This window comes from Scylla paramamosain, chromosome 11, assembly GCF_035594125.1.
Source record: "Scylla paramamosain isolate STU-SP2022 chromosome 11, ASM3559412v1, whole genome shotgun sequence".
Taxonomy (NCBI): domain Eukaryota; kingdom Metazoa; phylum Arthropoda; class Malacostraca; order Decapoda; family Portunidae; genus Scylla; species Scylla paramamosain.
The window spans coordinates 21,026,023-21,048,522 of record NC_087161.1 but is presented as its reverse complement, the minus strand read 5'-3'; the positions used below and the strand labels follow the sequence as shown (position 1 = coordinate 21,048,522).

The window sequence follows — 22,500 nt, the reverse complement described above, 5'->3', positions numbered from 1 at the left end:
CAGGTTTAATAATATTTGTAATGGGAGAATGTTACGGTGTTCTGCGATGGAGGGGAATCATGTCACGTGTTTTAATGGTGGTGATGCTTGTAGACGTGATTGTGGTTGGTCCCCTTCTTGAGCGCCACCATTACTGTCGACACAATCTCCTCCATCAAAGTGAAAATGAAAGTCTCACCGTTGGCACGTTCACATCAGAGGAGTAATACAACCTTACCATTGGAGTCTGGAGCGGTAACATGTTTTTACCGCCGTGTTGGCTCTTTGTCTTTAATTGTTTGGATTTTCAGTTTCCTGGATGAGTTTTGTTTGTTATGCTACGTGAGTGGTTCAGAGAGAGAGAGAGAGAGAGAGAGAGAGAGAGAGAGAGAGAGAGAGAGAGAGAGAGAGTCCTTTCTAGCGTCTTCTCGCAAGTCTGCACATAATTTGTGTGTGTGTGTAGGGGACATGCGCTGGGATTTACGTAGTGGGTGTTCTTTGTGTGTGTGTGTGTGTGTGTGTGTGTGTGTGTATAGAGTTCATGCTGGTAGTGGTGAGTCAGTTGTGTGTCCTTCCCTCCCTTCTCTGGCACGTCTTGGATAGTGGGCAGGAGGTAGGAGGTAGTAGAGAGAGAGAGAGAGAGAGAGAGAGAGAGAGAGAGAGAGAGAGAGAGAGAGAGAGAGAGACTGCCAGTGAGCCAGTTGCAAGGATGACTCACCACCGGCCTGCCTCAAACTCCCCGCAATCCAGACTCTCCCTCCCTCCCTCTCCCTCCGTCTCCCTCTCCCTCCACATGTGCCTCCATCTGCTCGTTCTTCCTCCACCTCCCAGAAGCAACTGACAAGTCACACATTAATTACTCATTCCCTCCCTCCCTCCCTTTATCCTCGTGTACTTGCCTCCTTCCGCCCTCCGCCCAGCCAGCCAGCACGTCCTTGGGCTGACTCCTTCGGGGCTGACTCTGTGGGTTGTTTACTTGCTTGCTGTTCTGTGCGTGGCGCCGTTTCCCTCCCTCGTCGCTCTATTGGTGCCGCGCGTGTGCCGTTTGCGCGTTGTTGTGGTAGAAGAACTTGTCTGTTGTTTGTGGTGGTGACACTGGCAGGTCCCCCTCTTCTGTTCTTCCTCTGCATTATCTGCCTCCTGTTCTTTCATAATTATCATTGCCGCTCCGTCCTCGTCTTCCTTCTTAGTTTCGTGCACCGCTGCCGCCTCTACATCCGCCACCACTGCCATCTTTTCCCTTGCATTTTCTACTTCCTTCTCCACCACCTGATCGCCTTACGTCTCCCCTCCACCACCACCACTGCCAGTCAGGCCGCCAGCCTCCAGTGTTCCTCTGTCGCTCTCCTGTTCAGTCACGGACGAGGCTGTGGTGGTGGTGGGCGTAGTGAAGCACGATTACCCATGGGAAAACTCTGGAGGCAAGGCGAAGGCGAAGGCGAAGGCGGAGGCAAAGACGGGGGCGGAGGCGGGAGCGGGCGACGGTACCGGTGCATTTAAGGAAATTTGTGAAACGTGGCCCCCCCGATACGGCCTTCTCCCCTCCCTCCTCCAGCAAGGTCCTTCACGCCCACGATGGATCTGCCCTGTCTTCCTGTGGCACACCAACGCTTCCCAAGAGCAACCACGTCTTCTTCATTAATGTTAACAATAATAACAATATGAAGAATGGCAAGTTAAACAAGGCAAAAGCGAGCACGCTGTCTGCTGAAGGTAACTGAGTTTGTGTGTGTGTGTGTGTGTGTGTGTGATGATTTTTAGAGGCTGGACCAGCTGTGAAGTTCCCCAGTGCCCCGCCGCCTTTTATGGGGGAGAGGAGGGGAAGGGAAGGGAGGGAGGGTAGAGGAGAGGAGAGGAGGAGAGGAGAGGTGACCCTGTCCAGTCAACCCACCTGCCGATCCCTGCAGGGCCCTGACTCATCACCTATCCAGGTCAGGGTCTGGCAGGAAGTTCTGCTGGTGGTGATGGTGGTGCTGGTGCTGGTGATGGTGATAGTAGTGCATGTACCCCTCTGCCCCTTTCCCCGTACAAGTTGTCTCGAGTCGAGTTTCTGTCTGCTTCCCTTTCCCTTCTCCCCCCTCCCCGTCTCCTGCTGTGGATGTGATCGGGGGCACCTTTCTCTTTCTGTGGTGGTGGTGGAACGACGGAGTCATCTCGTCGACCTTGTGGTGGTGATGGTCCTCCTCCTCCTCCTCCTCCTCCTCCTCCTCCTCCTCCATGGTACTTCCCACTCCATAGTGCCAGGTCCTGCTTCCTTCTCGTAGTCTCTCTCTCTCTCTCTCTCTCTCTCTCTCTCTCTCTCTCTCTCTCTCTCTCTCTCTCTCTCTTCTCTCTCCTCTCTCTCTCTCTCTCTCTCTCTCTCTCTCTCTCTCTCTCTCTCTCTCTCTCTCTTGCCGGTCAGTGGTTAATGGGAGCGAGTTATTTTAGTTGCCGAAGCGTTTTTTTGTGGAATCTGATGGCTTGGAAGAGTAAAAGGAGAGAGAAGAAAGAGGAAGGACATTTTTACACAAGGGATAATAGTCATGACAGTATCTATACTAGCGCGCACTGGTTCAGGGAGGAGGAGGAGAAATGGGAGTCACTCCAAACAGACATCGTTTTGTTGTTTATGATGTAATATAAGTTTTCGTTGTTGTGATGTTAGGCTGTTCCCATTATAATGAAAATTGTAATACTTTAGTAATGTAGTAATAATAATAATAATTAATTAGTAGTAGTATCATTGTAATTTCTTTTTTACATAGATATTCTTTATAAGCATTGATTGTGCAACAGATGCGTACAAGTGTGTGTGTGTGTGTGTGTGTGTGTGTGTGTGTGTGTGTGTGTGTGTGTGTGTGTGTGTGTGTGGCTGCTGCTGCTGCTCCCGAACATCAACAGGTTGCCTCCTTCCCCCTACGGCTCCCCATGTCCCATTAGGTGCCATAATTACTTGGACTGCGTCAGATGAGAGGCTTATTAGCATGATTGCAGCTGCCAAGTGGACGCGGCCGTGGCGCTGTGGTGAAGGGGATCGGTAGTAAAAAATACTCATAATCATTCCCACGGCGAGTGTTGATGATGATGGAGCCACGGAGGACGGGGTGAATGGGGAGAATGGGAATGCGGATGAATATGTAGAAGAGTGAGCGTGGGAGAGACATTGCTGGTGTGAAAGTGGTAATGATAATGAGGATCGGAGGGGTATGGTTGGCAGCAGCGCAGGTAGTAATGTGTGTGGGTGGGAGGGACACAGATGGCAGCGTTACAGGTATGTGTGGCAGTATTGTTGGGAGGGCATGGTGGCGCCACTGTGCACCATCATCGCCACAATGCTTGGCTTACCATGCACATCGCTTAGAAAGTTGATTTATTCCTCTACATTTTTCCAGTCGCTTTCTAACACAACTTTCCTAATTTTATATTCCCCGCTCACACCTGTCACCAAACTTACCTGTTGTGCTGGCATACCACGTGGCTCTGTTTACATACGTACCTGAACACCACGTGGCTTGAATGTTTACCACCACGTGACTGACCTTGATGCATACCACTTGTGTCCACCGAACTCGTAACCTCCCAGGCCTCGTTTGCAGCACACAAGTCAAGGCAGGTAACTAATTAAGACACGCATGGTTACCTGGACAAGTGGGGACATACAGATGAACACTTAAACATGAACAGATTGAAACTTAGAATAGCAAGTCGAGGCTTTTGGACACTGGAGGGTAGGGATGCCTGGGATTGGAGGGGAGTGCGCTCGAGGGAGAGTATCTAGTGGTGTGTGGAAGTGTGGAAGGAGTGTGAGGTATGTGGCGGTGAGGGCGGGGCAACGAAGAGTGAGTCGCAGTGAGGTAAAAGATTGCTGTGGGTGGCTGGGTGGGCGTGAACATGGCCGGAAATGATGTATTTGTTGCTGTGGTGACCTTGAAAGCTCTCTGTGTGTGTGTGTGTGTGTAAGGAAGAGCAGTACGGGTGTTGCTGAGGTCATCTGCACTAGGTTATCGTGTGTGTGTATGTGCGCGCGCGTGAGTTGATATTATCCGTTGGCCGTTATATTAAGACACTGGCCGTTATGTGAACCCTCTCTCTCTCTCTCTCTCTCTCTCTCTCTCTCTCTCTCTCTCTCTCTCTCTCTCTCTCTCTCTCTCTCTCTCTCTCTCTCTCTCAGTTTGTAAGCATGTATTATCCCTTAACTTTTAATTAGTATGAAGTATGCTCTCTCTCTCTCTCTCTCTCTCTCTCTCTCTCTCTCTCTCTCTCTCTCTCTCTCTCTCTCTCTCTCTCTCTCTCTCTCTCTCTCTCTCTCTCTCTCTCTTGACTTGTTTACCTTTGTTTCCCCCCACTCCTTCCTCTTTCTTCGCTTAATTTCCTTGCTCTCCGTAACCTTTCCATCCCCGCCCACTCCTAATCCTCTCCACTCCCTTCTGCTCATCCTTATCTTCTTTCCTTCAACTTTTATAAAATTTTTCATCCTCTCTCCTTTTCCTGCTTCCCCTTATTCCATTTACCGAAGTGAGTTTTATTTATTTCCTCCTCCTCCTCCTCCCCCTCCTCCTCTTCCTCCTCCAGAAGCAGTAAGCCGTTTCCTCTCCTTCCTTCCCAGTTTGGTAAAAATGGGAAAAAAAATTCTCTCTCTCTCTCTCTCTCTCTCTCTCTCTCTCTCTCTCTCTCTCTCTCTCTCTCTCTCTCTCTCTCTCTCTCTCTCTCTCTCTCTCTCTCTCTCTCTCTCTCTCTCTCACGGAAAGGAGGACGCAGAAGAAAGAGGACAGGAGGGTAAATGGCCCTCCTCCTCCTCCTCCTCCTCCTCCTCCTCCTCCTCCTCCTCCTCCTCCTCCTCCTCCTCCTCCTCCATATGGCCTTCATGTCGTTTTCTTTGCCGTAATGCAGTTCTTAAATTTGTTGAATTTTTCTGTTATTGCTCGTTCAGCTCGCCTCCTGCCTCGCGCCGCCCAGAAGTCACGCACAGTTTTAGGACTCCCAGACTGTTTCTAGGGGGTTATTTTTCTCTTTATTCCCTGGTGTCTTTTATCCGTTATTGTTACTGGTTATTTTACTGTTTTTGTTGCTACTGCTGATGTTGCTAATAGGTTGTGTTGTTGTAGTCTCTGGGCCGTTGCTTGGCATTATTATTATTTATTTTTTTCCCTCCTTGTTTACTGAAATTGTTATTCGTTATTGTTATTTGTTATTTTTTTATTTATTTATTTATTTATTTATTTATTTTATATTTTTGTTTATTTTATTTATCCATTTGTTATTTATTTTATTTATTTTATTTTTTTATTTATTTATTAATTAATTAATTAATTAATTAATTTATTTATTTATTGCTCTTTTTGACATGGGCAATAATGTGTTTGCCTCGTTTTGGTAACTGCTCGAGATCCCATGCACTCCCTTCCCGTCTCTTTAATTTCTTTCCCTTCCCTTCCTTTTGCCTTCCTTCCATTCCCTTCTCTTTTTTTCGCATTTTTTTTCCCTCCGTTTCCCTTCACTTCCTTTCCCTTTTTATTTCCCCCCCACATTTCCTACCTTTACCTTACTTCTCCTCTTCTCTCTCCTCTCTCCTCCTCTCCCACACAAGTCCTCGCCAGTAAGAGTGCTATATTGTATCTCTTGCTCCAGATTGAATAGTGTAGCTTATCACATAGCCTCGATATCTAAGTCTGATTGTTCTCTGAGCGGTGGTTGAAAGGTTGATATGCTTGGGTGGCTTGGGTCCATCCATATTCTGAAACACTTCCGCGCCGCATCTTCTCCACTATTAAAAGGCTCTAGTTGAAGTTTCACGAGTTTTTAAGGGTATTTTTTTTATGGTTTTATAGAAAGATTAACAAGATTTCTACACAATTAGCAGGAGAAACAGTCTTGAGAACCAGGCTAATCATCTCTGTGGCCTTGGAAAACCGTCGTGGTGAGAGCACACACACCTTGACGCTTCCCCCATCCATATTCCTCCTCTTCCCCTCTTCTCACATGCCTGCCTCATCCTCACGACTCTCCCTCCCCTCCTCCTGTCGTCCCTCTGCCCCCCTTCCCTCCAGCGCTCACACACACAGGGTGGATGAGTCTAGACGTGACCCTTCTCGCTCCTATAAGATAATTCTCTCCTTTGTCAAGACCCAGCATAGGATTACCCTCCACCACCACCACACCTTCACTACCACCTCTTGCTGTTATTCCCAACGATGTGCAGCAGATGGAGTGGATCCCCTCAGTGTCCTGTGTGGGAGGTGCGTGGTGGTGGTGGTATGCAGGGTGGAGTCGGGACTGTCATTTGTATAGGAGTGGAAGAGGAGAGGGAGAAGGAAACCGGGAAAGGGAATGGAAGGTGTGGCATTGCTGGTGGAGGGAAGGAAGGCTTGCCGCCATTTGTGTAGGAAGATGTGGGAAGGAAGGAGAGGTAGAGGGCGTGGTGTCATTAGTGGAAGGCCAGGAAGGCGAGGGTGTGACCAGTGCCATCGGCAAACGGGCGGGAAGGCGGTGCCACGGGGGATAGTATTACCTGGAGGGAGTGGGTGGGTGTGGTGGGGCTGATACGGGTTGTTTAGGAGCTGATGAGACAAGAACAACACGTGAAGGGCCGGATACTGTGTGTGTGTGTGTGTGTGTGTGTGTGTGTGTGTGTGTGTGTTAGCGTTTGCGTTTTTCTTTTTATATTTTCATAGAATTGAGATGCATTAGTAATGTTATGTCTTTAATACAGCTATAATCTGTTTTGGTTGCGTGCGTTCGTACTTGTACGGTGTACCTCAGTTTATCTGCAGTTAATGGAGGTGAAGGGAGGTGTGTTTATGACATGGAGGAGAAAAGATGGGTGAAGGCTTCGGGTACTTGTGAGAGGCCAGGCCGGAACTGTGGCCCGGGGCTGGTGAAATGTTATGTTTTGCCTGGCCACCGGGGATGGGTCTCTGCCACCAGACGGCTTTGGGGGAACGGGAGGAAGGGTTTTAGAAAAGACTGGGTTTGAGTTATGTGTATCTTGGAACGTATATAAAACTGAAACAGCAAATTGAAAACAAAGATTGTGGGGAGGATGGTATTGGATACACTTGTTTATTTTATTTATTCGTTTTCACTATATATATATATATATATATATATATATATATATATATATATATATATATATATATATATATATATATATATATATATATTTTTATTTATTTATTTATTTTTATTTATTTTATTTTATTTTATTTTATTTTATTTTATTTTATTTTATTTTAATTTTTTACAACTTTTCCTCCCTTAATGCCGTGGGTTTTAATTACGGGTCTCCACGGTGACTAATGTTGTCGAGGCTTAGTGTGGTTAGTGGCTTGTTCTTCCAGGACTTTGTGGAGTAAGTGTTCCAGGTGCGCTGTGAAGAGTGGGTGACTTGTACAGGTTCTTGTTCACGGAATTTTAATAACATTTGGATTGTGGTGGTTGGTGACGTTTTACTTTTACTTCATTTGTTCACTGATTGGCTGGGGCATTACTGATTTTAGTGTTTAAGGGGACTCGCACAAAACCACCAAAGATTCTGAACTGTATCTACAAAATTACCAGGACGCCAGTGATATGACGCTTTCTCTCTCTCTCTCTCTCTCTCTCTCTCTCTCTCTCTCTCTCTCTCTCTCTCTCTCTCTCTCTCTCTCTCTCTCTCTCTCTCTCTCTCTCTCTCTCTCTCTCTCTCTCTCTCTCTCTCCCCGATTCTCTACCCAATCAGTTGGCGTATGTGGCTGCAAAAACAAATGTTGCTTTTGAGCGTCGCTGTTTTGTGACTTAAGTCGTTTTTATTTATGTACTAAATTGATGAGTGGCGGTGTTGATGGCACACGTGGAACAATGGTGATGTGAGTGATGTGTGAGGTTTTAGTACTTATAACTGTGTGTGTGACAATTGATAGGCTTACTCCTAACGATAGTGACGGCCGCGTCCACGTAGAGCTGAAGTGCATGATGTAGTGTCTTGGCCTTGCGTGTTGTCTTCTGATAAGTCATCCAGAGTGGCAGACCGGTTCCTTACGGAGCATACCTACCCCTTGTCAGTCCCCTCTCTCTTCCACTTCACCATCTTGCCCCAGTTCGTCCAAGTCATCCTCTCGGTAAATATCAGTCTCCACAGCTGCCTCTCAGATGGTCACTTCGTTATTCAGCCTCCTTCAGTACCACCGCGGCTCAGTTTCCTCATGCAATCTATCCTCCACAACCGTTACCTAACTGGCAGCTAGTTTTGGGTCTCCTCTTCCACCACTTTTCTCTCCATCTTGCAGCTTAAGACTCAGTGGTCCTGTCGTCGTCAGGTGGTTTGGGAGGGTGGACCTATAATGATTGGTGTCAAAGGAACAAAAATGCGTACCTATTGACCATTAAGATGTTTATAATATGCTTCACTTATGTAAAGTTCGATATAGAATAATAATAGTGTCTAGTGATGTCATGAAAGAAAAGGAACAGGAAAACTTAAGTATTTCCATTGTCGTGGTGTTATTTTTAATTATTATTATTATTATTATTATTATTATTATTATTATTATTATTATTATTATTATTATTATTATTATTATTAGTGTACGCGCACGTGCGTGCGTGAGTGTGCGTGTGTTACGTAAGGACTTGAGATAAAGATGACTAACATGAACAAGTCTTGACGGGAGTATTGGCCTGGAGGATGGAGGGAAAGGAATGCAAGGGTTCCGCCAGCTGATCAGAGAGAGAGAGAGAGAGAGAGAGAGAGAGAGAGAGAGAGAGAGAGAGAGAGAATTTTACAAACATTATTATGGGATTCAAGTTGACACTTGGCGATAGTTGGTGTTGTTTGTGATATTTGTAATTGCGGTGATGACGTTTTGTTAACAGCGGCAACAGCTGTACTGTAATATAGTAGTTGCATCATTACGGATTATTTTCTTAACGTTTCATCGTGCTATCGTACATTTAAGACTGTGTTGCGGAAGTTGTTAGGCATTTTCAATGGTGATTACATGATCATAGTGATAGTTATCAGGGATTTTGTCATCAATAGAAAAAACGCCCTCGAGAACCCGATTTATCATGTGTGGTTTTTGAAAATAGTCCTGATGTGAGAAGAAAGCGTTTAAGAATACTAGCCTAAACCGTTGTCGTCGTCGGCGGCAGTGACTTATTCAGCCACGGTCGTCTGCTGGGCTTGCAACACAGGCAGCCGTTCCTTTCCTTTACGGCAAGCAAAGAGCTCATAGTGACCGATCTTGGGGTACGACTGCATGAGACCACTCACCGGGACAGCGAGGGCATAACATCCTTACTTACTTCGTGGAGAACAAGGTCTACACATTAAGTGTGTTTTGGTGAGGGAGGAGGGGGTGGTAAGTTATCGTGACCAGCAGGATGAATACAATATCAACCTTATTATTTTCCTACTGGAGACAGGCGCCGTCGTTGTTCTCGCTGTGTCTATCGCCCACGCTGAGTAATGTCTATTTTGTGACTTACAACCTTAAAATTTACCACAAGTGTGATTTACTGATGGATTTTAGTGTTAAATGTGAAACAAAGTCTGAAGGACAAGCTTCAGTGAGTAACTGTCTGGTGGCGGCGTCAGCGGAAATACTTGACAGAAAATGCAGAGGCAGGGAAAAGAACTACTAGTATGTAGGGGTTAATTAAATCTGGACTTGGCATTCTCTCTCTCTCTCTCTCTCTCTCTCTCTCTCTCTCTCTCTCTCTCTCTCTCTCTCTCTCTCTCTCTCTCTCTCTCTCTCTCTCTCTTTTGGTTGTGTTACTGGATGGTGTATAACTTCATGCGCACGCACACACACACTTTTTAAACTTCCTGTCATGCTCCACTGTGTTTTCTTTCAATATTCATTGTTTTTATTCGTATACTTGCGATGGCTGTGTGTGCTTATTTTATTTTCCTAATTGGTACACAGGAAAGGGTGTGTGTTGGGGGTGGGGGGGGGAGGCAGAAACAGGCGAGGCGGTCACACGGCATCTCAAGAGAGAGACGGGGATGAGTGGGAATGGAATATAACTCGCTCCACTTTATTACTACCACCACCACCAGTACTATGTTACCCTTCTTTATTGAAGATCCGTTCTCAATTATCCCTATTTGATGGCACATGGCTTGGCTAGTGGTGTAGACATGCGAGAAGCGAGGCAAGGACAAGTAAGTGGAATGGCGATAGATGGGTAGATGGGTGGCTCTGTGTGTAGGGGCGAGTAGGCATTTATGGGAGGTGTGTATGTCGAGTGATAGTATGTTTGTACACGGTGTGGAGGTGGAAGCCGAGGCCAAGGCAAGGATCGGGACGGTACGTGAGTCACCGTCAGAGGGGTGTTCCCGCGTGCCGCCGCCACCACCACCATCGCCGCCGCCGCCGCCGCCGCCTACCACCCTTCCTCCACCACCACCTGCCTCTCCGGCTTCCTCCACTCCACCTCGTCTTCCTGCTACAAGGCCCAAGAGGAAATAATTTGTTCTAATCCAAGTTACGTCATCTTGTATAGCCCGAGGAAAGAGGGAGGAGGAAGAGTAGGGGGAGGCGAGGAGACGCGGGATGAGGGAGGAGGAGGAGGAGGAAGGGTTGTGGTGACCGCCCTTTTGAATCTGCTCAAGGCTACGAGCGTTCTCAACCGTTACGTGTGTGTGTGTGTGTGTGTGTGTGTGTGTGTGTGTGTGTGATAGTTTTTTAGAACATTTAGTGATATTTTGTGTAATGAGCTGTTTGATTCGACTTGTAATGCGTGTGTGTGTTCGCTGGGGAGTCTCGTGCACACGCACACACACAACCAGGAGGATCTGTTCATTTAGACATACTTGTACAACCCAGACAGCTGATCTTGTATCCGTCTGGCGTGGGTTGAGGGCATGTGCAGTACCACACGGGGTTGGGTGCCCTGGACTGGTGTGCACGTGGTTGTGTGTGTGTGTGTGTGTGTGTGTGTGTGTGTGTGTGTGTGTGTGTGTTTCGTATAGGGTAAGGTTAGTAGGTTTGGCCATTAGTCTATATCAGTTGTTTGCATTCCTGTCTGGCTAGTGAATCTCTCTCTCTCTCTCTCTCTCTCTCTCTCTCTCTCTCTCTCTCTCTCTCTCTCTCTCTCTCTCTCTCTCTCTCTCTCTCTCTCTCTCTCACGGAAGTAATCGATGTTTTTTTTTTAAGACATAAGTAAACAGAGAGAGAGAGAGAGAGAGAGAGAGAGAGAGAGAGAGAGAGAGAGAGAGAGTCATGTCAAATTCTAGACTCGTAATACGTAGTGGCGCCATGGGTAACACGGGTGGCAACGGATCGGAAAGTTCCTGGTGATGAACCCGGCGAGGTGGAACGCATTGCAATTGACGTACTTTTAGTTTGGGTCATAATTATTAATAGTTTGTAATTGTATACTTAATTAATTTGTATCTTAACTGTTTTACTTTTGAATTTGGTCAAGTTGTCACTATATCATCATATAAGAAATAGTGTCATTACAACACGATTTATTTCATAATAGAATGACCATTAAAATTATGATTAGATTAAATATAACCTTTTTTTTATCAAGTATGTGTGTAAGGTTGACGATGGCGAAATGGAATATACGTATTTGTTAAACTGATGTATGGTTGATGTTTTGTGGGTTAGTTTATGTTTGGTTGATGCGGCGTGCGGTGGTGGCTGGGGTGATGAATGCGCGGAGATCAATACATTTGTTGAGCTGCGGATGACATCGTTTTGAGGAATCCCTGGAAAGTGTGTGTGTGTGTGTGTGTGTGTGTGTGTGTGTGTGTGTGTGTGTGTGTGTGTGTGTGTGTGTGTGTGTGTGTGTGAGACGTTGCTGCAAGCCCTCGTCTCGGATTAACTGACATGTGGGGATTCGGCTCTCGTGTCTCAGTTGTGGTGGACTTGTATTTGTTGTAGTTGACAGTTATCATTATTCCACTGCTGCTGCTACTGCTACTATTGCTATCACTAGCTGGTACTACCATTGCCATTACAGTAAGATTAGTGACACAAAAGCCATTTACCATAGCTATTCTTATCAACCATCATAACTGTCATCCGTCTCCTTCCCCCTTATTATTCTTCTACTTCCATCACTACTACTACTACTACTACTACTACTACTACTACTACTACTACTTTCAGCTATCACCACTATCCACTAACACAACCTTGTCACACACGCTTTTCACACTGCCCTAGCTCTACTTCCTTCCTTTTGTTTTCTTTCCTCATATTGTAGTGTCCCTCAAGTCTCCTCCTTATCTTCGTCACGATCATCATCCTCGACTTTGGTGCTGCGTCAGGAGAACCTCATCCCGTGACCTCTTGCCGGGGTGGGGCTGACATTTCAAGCCATTGGTGTCTGCAAGGTGGCGGTGTGGTGGTGGCATGTGGCTAGGTGTCGGCGAGGGCGTGAAGAGGGTGAAGAGGGAGGATAATGATGGTGATGGTGGGTGAAGATGATTTAGGAAGGTGATGGTGTTAGTGATGCAGTGAGTGTAGCTAAGGTGGTAATCATGGTGGTGTTAAAGCGGACGAATGAAGCTGTTAGTGGGTGTTGGTAGAAAGGGTGTAGCCAGCTGAGTGGTGGTGGTGGCGGGGATGAAAGTGTGCAGAACGTTGGTGGTGGTGGTGATGAGTGTTGATGAATGTGTATCAAGGCGGTGTTGCAGGATGGTGAAGACGTAGGACTTGACTGGCGGTGGCGGTGGCGCCAAGTTTTGGTGATTTAAACCTTGGTGGTGGAGGAGGAAGAGGAAAGGAAAGCATATGCAGCTGTCGCGGTGGTGCTTTGGGGCAGGGATTACCTAACTGACCTGTAGCCTTGGGGGGCTGTTGCGCTCTCTCTCTCTCTCTCTCTCTCTCTCTCTCTCTCTCTCTCTCTCTCTCTCTCTCTCTCTCTCTCTCTCTCTCTCTCTCTCTCTCTCTCTCTCTCTCTCTCTCTCTCTCTCTCTCGTGTGTGTGCGCGTGTTTGTGTGTCACGAGAGAGAGAGGGTAAGGGCACTCGTTTCGGTAAGACGATGCGGAACAATGATCGACATTTGCTGATTGTGTGTGTATGTGTGTGTGTGTGTGTGTGTGTGTGTGTGTGTGTGTGTGTGTGTGCCAGCGTGGTATTTCCGTCATTACTGTCGTCACTGGCGCTCAGGGTGACTGTTTTTGTAGTCATTTTCCAATCAGCAGCAGTGTGCTTCTCCCTGTCACGCCCCTCCCCGTTCCTTGCCTCTGGGGTGCGGCGACGGTTGGTGGGTGGCTTTTAGACGGGATGATGTCTTTTATGTGTTGTGCGGCTGTGATGCCTTCTTTCTAGGCTGATACTGCCGCTGTATGTTATACCAGTGTTGTGCTTAGTGGTAGTTTTGCTGTTGCGGTTTGTCCTTTGCTCCTACATACCGCACTGCTCTAGTGAGTACTCCCTCCTAAACACACACACACACACACACACACACACACACACACACACACACACACACACACACACACACGCGTATAAGCATACGTAATTATTCCCTTAAATGATTTACTATTACCAATTGATGTTCGCAAGGAATTGTGAATTATGTTAATGATAGGAATATTAATTATAATAAAACTCATCATAAAAAAAAATAAAAAGTCTTTGTTCATCGGCCAATATTGATCAGGCTGACATAACTTAACGGCGGCTTGTCGAAGCAAGACGTCACGTCACGCCCTGTCTCCCCGTAGGAATGGAAACACTGAGAATGATTCTCTGTACCGTCGCCTCGTCACTCGTAGCGCCTTTTCACGATACGCTGGGACAAAGGTGGCAATGACCTTCCAGCCTTGCCGTATAATGTGTGGTTAGCCCGCGCTGCACCACCGAAATATTGGCGGTGATCATAGTGACAGTGATAGATAACTAAGGTGTGTATGGCATGACTAATGTAGATAGCAGTGTTAGCAACAAACAGTAATACTTAACCGCAGCAACGTTGATAAGTGTTTATCTTACCTTTATTCACATCGCATTTCATTGTAACTTATTTGTGCTTGTATGTATTTTTAGCTCATTGGTGATAGCAAATTCTGGTTAACCTTTCCCTGCAGTGTATGACCGTGTGTTGTTCATGTTCCAAGGAGCTGTTTCAGTCACTCCGTCCCTATCGTGAACTGTGCGGAACGCTGTCGTGTGCGTGTGGCTTGGGATGGGATCAACCACACCACCAACGAACAACCCTTTACACAACTCATTAATCCACCACCACTACCATCATTGCTACTGCAACTCCATGAACTCGCCACTACAACAATTAGGCTTAACATCACTAATCCTCAACACCACCACCACCACCACCACTACCACTCCTTCCATTGACCCCTTCCTCCTCCCTCCCTCCTTCCCGGTGCACCCTCACAAGGTGTTAGGGTGCACACTTCGGTCATCATACTGCACCGTTAGGTAGTAGCACCGGTACTGTCTTCAACGGGGTGAGAAGGGAGGGGTGTAGGGGTGACCGTGTGGACTTCCCCTCCGTGTGTGTGTGTGTGTGTGTGTGTGTGTGTGTGTGTGTGTGTGTGTATGTGTGGTGTCGATGATACAGTGACCATTGAACTTCCTCTTCCTCTTTTTCCTCCTCCTTGCTCTTTTTTCTCCTTCCTCTGCCATCCTATCATCTCTCCTTCTCCCCGCTTCCTCTCACTCTTCCTTACTTCTCTCTCTCTCTCTCTCTCTCTCTCTCTCTCTCTCTCTCTCTCTCTCTCTCTCTCTCTCTCTCTCTCTCTCTCTCTCTCTCTCTCTCTCTCTCTCTCTCTCTCTCTCTCTCTCGGGTATGTGTGTGTGTGTGTGTGTGTGTGTGTGTGTGTGTGTGTGTGTGTGTGTGTGTGTTCCCTCCCGCCGTGTTTGTACACATACTTTAAGGAAACTGGGCATACCGTGTTTTGTTATTTATTCCGCGTGTGAATTGCCTCCCTCAGATTACATTTCCCTAGCCTCCTCCTCCTCCTCCTCCTCCTCCTCCTCCTCCTCCATGAAGTCAAGTAAAGAACATCTACCCTTACCGTGTGTGTGTGTGTGTGTGTGTGTGTGTGTGTGTGTGTGTGTGTGTGTGTGTGTGTCATGGTCATTGTAAGTGGAGGATTTTACTCGATAACCGTAAATTTTGTGCGTGGTAAACTTGCAGATATACGTGTTGAGTTGTAAATAATTATTTATTCATGTATTGTCACACGCACGCGGCGCGCGCGCGCTTGAACACACACACACACACACACACACACACACACACACACACACACACACACACACCAGGTGCCGCTAGACACACACCCTGGGGTAGTATACATGGTGGCAAGTAGAAGAATAATTAGAGAGGAAAGTGATCCTGTGCCTCTTTATTAAAGCAGAATAATAAGTAAAATATAACAGCTCGACAGTACCGAAGCGCGGAAGAAATCTTTACTCCATGTGGGCAGGATGCGAAAGAAATGACAAAAAAGTTGTAAATTACTCCTCCATTATCGTCATCTGCTTCCATATCGCGCAACACAAAGAATAATGGTGCTGATGTGATTAAGGCACGTTTGTGTTGCTTCATTTATTGTTTATCCTCCTCAGGGCACCATTCACACTTAACGTAACCTGTGTACTGTAGTCTAATTAAACAATCTACTTAGAACCCAAAGGTGTGTTAAATGTTTGAAAGTTACTTGTACAGTCCCAGTCAAGGCAGCATCAGCATCGCCTTGACACGAGCCTGGCCATGGTGTGCCCTCGCCCCGCCCGTCAATGAGCCGTGTTTAGGGGACGGACAGGGGAGGATCAATACTACGGGTCAGGCAGCACACACTTACCGCTTGCGGGGCTCTGCTGGCCTGGCTTGTAGTAAAAGTGGTAGTAGTAGTGTGGTGGTGGTACGTACCTGTTGCATTGTGTGTGTGTGTGTGTGTGTGTGTGTGTGTGTGTGTGTGTGTGTGTGTGTGTGTGTGTGTTGGGTGGAGTCTGGTCGCAATTTCCCTAAGAGCGTGTATGCCTGTACTCCTGCAGCAGAAAGGAGCCACTATACATGACTGCTCAATGGCTCCATGGCTGCTAGTGTGCCGGTAGAGAGAGAGAGAGAGAGAGAGAGAGAGAGAGAGAGAGAGAGAGAGAGAGAGAGATGCGTTCCTTACCCACCATGACACTGCTCGCATGACGTATCCCTTCCTTGCATCATAGCCACCACCACCACCTTATGTGGCGTCTGTCCTCGTCAGTCATTTAGATGTGGGCAGCGCGTTCGCAAAGTAAATAGTTCTCTAATTCGCGTCGTCAGTTTTATTTATTTATTTTATTTTTCTACTTCATCCCTTTACCTTTTTAAGACTGTAAATTAACGTTCTGAGGCCTTTGTGTCGCTGTAAATTAACTTTCTGAGGCCTTTGTGTCGCCCTCACAGCAATACAGTGTGTGTGTGTGTGTGTGTGTGTGTGTGTGTGTGTGTGTGTGTGTGTGTGTGTGTGTGTGTGTGTGTGTTTAGACCAAATAGACACATGTAAGTAATTCGAACACATACACACACACACACACACACACACACACACACAGATGCATGGTGCAGGCCAACGCTCACCATGAGATGCTTCGAGGAAATTAACGCTCATCATGTTACAGTTTTATGAATGCGAAATTGTGGGGGTTGGTTCATTTGCTTGATTTGAGCAGCGGCAGACCTTGGAGCGTGTGGTGGTGGTGGGCGGCAAGGGATGTGCTGCACCCTGTGTGTGTGTGTGTGTGTGTGTGTGTGTGTGTGTGTGTGTGTGTGTGTGTGTGTGTGTGAGGATGAGTGGGGGGGATTGTGGGAAAAAAATGTACAGGAAATATATGTTTTCCTTATGGTGAGAATGTTGTCACATTTGAGGATTTTCATCTGAAGATTTTCGTGTCAAATCAAACATAATGAAGCGCAATTGATACCATAACATTCAATTATCTCAATTTTTTCGTAGTTCAAATTTTGCGATTTTTTACCAAACACTTTTCTGGTAACAATCTTATTTATGACATTATTTTATTTCATTATTCCCTTGTGTTTGTTTATGACTCCAGTAGCACATTTTGACTTTATTTTTCCCCCTGGTAACTCTCATTTTTATTCGTAACATCCGCTGACATTTCTTGCAACTTTTTTTTTTTTTTTTTTTTTTCTCTCTCTCTCTCTTGTTAACGTGTGATTTCTGAGTACCAGACTGTACCCATATATTTGTTGCAGTGGGGCGTGGAATGTGACGAGGGTGCTGGGATGACACTAGGGACACTATTACTGGGCTTCATGGTCTGAAGGGGCTGCTAGGGAAGGAGGTTGTTACATGTAGTGAAGAAGCAGAATATTGGAAACTACTCGTGTATTATTTTAGTGTTTCCTTTCATGTGTGTGTGTATGTGTGTGTGTCGGTGTCTGTGTCGCCCCCTGGGAGTGAGGGGCGAGAAGGGGACGTCTGGGAGTGTGCCTTGGTGTGGACGGTTCAGGGCGGGGCGTGAAGCAGATATAGCGGGAGGTCAGCTTAACGGCATGTCTTTTCCCTCCCTTCCTCTCTTTTTCTCCGTGTAGCCTCTCTCTCTCTCTCTCTCTCTCTCTCTCTCTCTCTCTCTCTCTCTCTCTCTCTCTCTCTCTCTCTCTCTCTCTCTGTTTTTCTTCCCTTTTTCACTGTGTAGCTTTTCCTCTCCCTTCCTTTGTGTTTTCTCCCTCCTTTCCTCATTCTTTTTCCTCTGTGGAGACTTTCTTGTCACTGTAGTCTATTTCTATCCTGCAGTTGGCTCTTTAGTATTTTTGTAGCCCCGTTGCAGATTGAAGTTGGACCGTACTTCCTTCAATTTTTCTCCCGCTTGGCGCACACGCCGGCCCATCCACACGACATGTTCTAGTTTTCTTCTCTCTTTCCTTTATCTCCCTTATTTTTTACATTAATTATTTCGTTTATGATCATTAGGCAAAAGTAAAACAAACTTCGGAGGGCCAGAATGTCGGTTGTAATGGTTGGATTGAAAATTGTTGCTGCTGCTGCTGTTGTTATTTAATGGTACGTGATAAAAAGAAAAAGGTTCTGAAGGCGATGTTGTTATGAGATACCTAATAAGGTGGAAAGGAAGGGTGGTAAACAGTTTTTTATCTCTTAAGCTGGTGACGCAAGACCACAACGGCTTAACATCCTGCGAACAAACACAACCACACAGCCGCTGTTTTCACACGCCAACGGGTCCAGATAAAAAGCTCCTTGCCTTCCTTCATTTCCGCCCCAAATATGAACACCATCGTCTCCACCAGGACCCTCTATCACAAACCACTATTTACATTATGAGAGGAAAAAAAACATGGAACAAAAAAGCGATACTGACATCCTTAACTCTTTCATTGGCTTCAAATCACATAATCCCCGGTATTATTTGCCAGTTTTAACATTAACACTGTAATATACCACCTTTTTTTATCCAATGACCGGGAAGCCAGTAAGTATATCACAAAATAAAGGAGATAGAGGGAAGAGACGTAAAATTTGTAGTGTAGAGAGGCCAGTGTATGCGTGAAGCGGGAGACAGGCGAACCAGGCGAACCAATCAGTGACAATAGGGTTACAAAAGTTTCATTTACAAGTTAGAAAATCAATGGGCTTTAGTTTAGTTCCCCTTCCTGTAGTCTATATTTCCTCCTGGTGTTTGTCTCCCGTTCCTCCCTCACCGATTCCTCCTTGTTGCCCTTCCCCTTCCTCTGTGTAATGCCTCCTCCCTGTTTCCTTCCCTAATGTCTTTTCTTTGTTTTTCCCATTCTTCTTTCCCTCCCTGTTTCTGTTTTATCTTCCTTCTCCCTCCCGTCGCTTCCCCTCCTGTTCATCTCGTCACTGTGTTTCCTTGCTTCTGGACATTTTCTTTTATCGTGGCCTCCTCCTCCTCCTCCTCCTCCTCCTCCTCCTCCTCCTCCTCCTCCTCCTCCTCCTCCTCCTCCTCATGCTTGCCTTTTCTTTTCCTTTTCTTTTTCTTTTTCTTTTTCTTTTCCGTGTGTTTGCTCGTGTTGCTCTAAACATTCTCTCTCTCTCTCTCTCTCTCTCTCTCTCTCTCTCTCTCTCTCTCTCTCTCTCTCTCTCTCTCTCTCTCTCTCTCTCTACTTTTTAGTTTATGTGCCTTTTCATGTATTTTCCTTCTAGTTTTTCTCTTCTTGTATTTTTCCTCTTATTTTGTTCACTTTTGTTTCTTCCCTCATGCATTTTACGTTGTTTCGTGGTCCTCCTCTATTTTATTTATTTATTTATTTATTATTCATTTATTATTCGTTTATTTATATTAGTATTTTGTTCACTTTGGACTGCAAGAGAGAGACCGACTGACTGACTGACTGACTGACTGACTGACTGACTGACTGACTGACTGACTGACTGACTGACTGACTAATTGACCGCCTCACAGACTAACTAGATGCACCCTCCACATGAATAATGAGAAGAACTTACCAAGAATTCATTAGTTTAGCCCCACGAGTCTCTCTCTCTCTCTCTCTCTCTCTCTCTCTCTCTCTCTCTCTCTCTCTCTCTCTCTCTCTCTCTCTCTCTCTCTCTCTCTCTCTCTCTCTCTCTCTCTCTCTCTCTCTCTCTCTCTCTCTCTGGTGGTTGGAAGCGGAAGAGTGATTCATAGTGGCAGTGATGCTGAAGGGGTGATGCATTGGTTACGTCTTGTATTAGGAAGAAGGATCGGAAGATGGCGAAGGGGAAGACCATAATAAGCTCAAGTATCTTTTATATAAACGAGGCAGGATACATTGACCTACTCTTGTATTAGTTAGGATGGCGAAATATTGGAGTGAGGATACCGTATAGATTTTTAAGAGTGTTTTTTTACGGTTATAGTGGCAAATTAACAAGATTTCTACAGTAATAGAGGGAGAAACGGTCTTGAGAATACAGCTGATCATCTCTGTGGCCTTTGAAAACAGTCGTAAAGAGAGAGAGAGAGAGAGAGAGAGAGAGAGAGAGAGAGAGAGAGAGAGAGAGAGAGAGTAAAGCGATTCTGAATACGGGCCCTCTATATTTACGCCACAGTATCTGATAAAGCTTGAGGAGAAACCATAGCTGTGTTGGTTAACTTGCGCATCACCAACAGCCACGATGCACCTCGCACCCTTGTTCAGTTTGGGTAGGAACAAACATTCAGCTGGGAAATCGTGGTAGAGGATAAGAAATGGTATACTAGGATGATAACTCGCTACCTCCTTCATAGATATCCCCATTTCCTCCCAGAGTCCCATATATTTCTTCCCCGGACTCCTTCTCCCTCCCTGGATAGTCTCTGCTCTTTTCTCCCGCCTCCCTTGGGCACTCTTCCTCATCCCGCCTTCCTTTGCACTCCCTGGCTCATCTCTCAACCCTCGATCCCGCGTTTCACACCCTCTTTTGCCTTCATCCATTCTCTGAGCCCACTCTTTCCTCCTCCTCCTCCACTTACTGTCTTTTCTTCTCTCCTGCAGTGTTTTTGCGCTCTTTCACTACCTGCTGTCCTTCCTTCTCGTTCAGTTTCAAATTAGAAAAATCATTTGAGCTGTACAATTACTTCGTGCGTCCTCACTTTGAATAGTTTGCGGTTCTGGCCGGCGCACCGTAAGAGATATTGAAAAACTAAAAGTACAAAGAAGTGGATAAGTAATAGTGATGATGATGTACAATAATAATGAAATACAACGTCGATTAACTTAGATCTCGTAATAAACCTAACTTAATTAACGCCCTTAGGTAGGCACCGTAGAGATCTCAGGTATTTGACGGTGATGGGAATGGAGGGCCGCTTACCTAATCTTGTCACTGTAACCTGTCTCACTCCTGTCTTCGTCACCAAATAAGGAGCTGAAAGTTTGTTGTTGTTTGTTTTCCTTTGTCTATTCGTCTTTTCTCGCACACATTCCTCCTCCCTCCTCCCTTCCACCACATCTTCCGTTCTCTTCTCTCACACTCCTTCCTTTCACTATATCTCCTCCACCACCACCACCACCACCACATTTTCCCCTGCCGCCCCTCGCCAGACTGAGTTAATACCCGCAAGTCTCAGCCTCTTCTGGTATTGACTTACTGCAGGAAAAAAAGGCTGCGGAAATAATGACAAAATTACTTACGTCTCTCCAGCTCCCTCTCCTCTCCTCGCCTCGCCTTAAGCTCCTCCTCATCCCTCTCTCCTCGCCCCGCCTCTCGCCTTCAGGAGGAAAGAGGGAATGGAGGTCTGATTGTTCGCATACCGCGTGTGTAGATTGCCGGAAAGACGGAAATGTGTGGACTGAAGGAGACTGCCATTTTGTGTTTGTGTGATGTGTAACTGCAGGGATTGGGTGGATAGATAGGACAGGAGGATGAGGTGGAGACAGTCTGCGCGGAGAGGACTGGGTGGATGAAGTGATTTGAGTAGATAGGTGGATGGTTGAAAGGTGGATAAGTGGTGGTGAGGTACGTAGTGGTTGCTTAGGTGGGTGGAGGGAGTAGAAGTGGACTAGACGCAAAAAATGGTGAGCGAGTGGTGTGAGAAGCTGGGTGGAGGTGGAGGTGGAGGTAACATTCACGGCCACAAGATCACAGGACGGTCTTGAATGGAATTTTGGCACAGGCAGGAGATAGGAATGAGTTGCGTACACGGGGCAGGGGCAGGAGCTGAGGCGGGGCTGGGGCATGACGAGTTCCTGGCGATGGATGAGGATGGCGGAAGAAGGGAGGGGGAGACGTTGATGCTGCAGCTGGTGGTGGTGGTGGGGGGGGGGGCAGAAGTGTGTGAATCCAGCGAGACTTCCCGGCGCGAGGCTGTAAGATTTACCACCGTATTAGGGATTTAGGGATGAAGGTAAGCGTTGATTTTCTGGATTTTAAACGTCACTAGGATTATTTATTATGTTCCGGTGCATGAATTAAGGGATATGCGAGTGTGTGTGTGTGTGTGTGTGTGTGTGTGTGTGTGTGTGTGTGTGTGTGTGTGTGTGTGTGTGTGTACGAATAGAGATGTGCGTTTAAATATACGTGTGTTTCAGTGTGGGAGTGGATTCGCAAATGTTTGTTTACTACGATAAAGACGGTGTTTTATTCTGTATTAAAATTAAAATGTGTGGATGAATAATAAATGTAATGTACGAATGGAGATGGGAGTGTTTCACGGTGACGAAAGAGAAGTGTCAATATAAAGGAAGCGTCACTATGAAGACATACTGTGGATCATTAACTATTGAGTGTTCTTTATTATAATGAAAGACGGCGTTGTGTGTGTGTGTGTGTGTGTGTGTGTGTGTATCAGCGGTGTGCTTCTTAACTGTGCCAAGAAGGGCATGGTCACACCTTTGGCACCGCCCCGCATGTCTTCTATGAGGAAGGTTTCAACGCGCTAACACACGGTACGCATTTCATTCTGTAAAGATCTCGGCAAGATGCGTTACTGAATACCTGTTTAAACGTGGTATTGCCATTGTCATGATCCCTAACCGTCTCTGCAGCTGCCGCCATTAGTCATAGTATCGCTACCCCACGCTCAGCCACCGTGCACCAACTACTACTGATAGCAACACATACACGCATGTAGTATCAGATGAGTGGTGATAATTACGTGCTGTGACTTCTGCCTTTATTT

General features: G+C 46.3%; 1 protein-coding gene across 1 annotated transcript in view; it reads left to right on the top strand.

Annotated features, from left to right (window-relative positions):
- LOC135105059 (kinesin-like protein KIF2A) overlaps positions 1–22,500 on the top strand; it is a 103,581-nt gene that overhangs the window by 8,385 nt on the left and 72,696 nt on the right.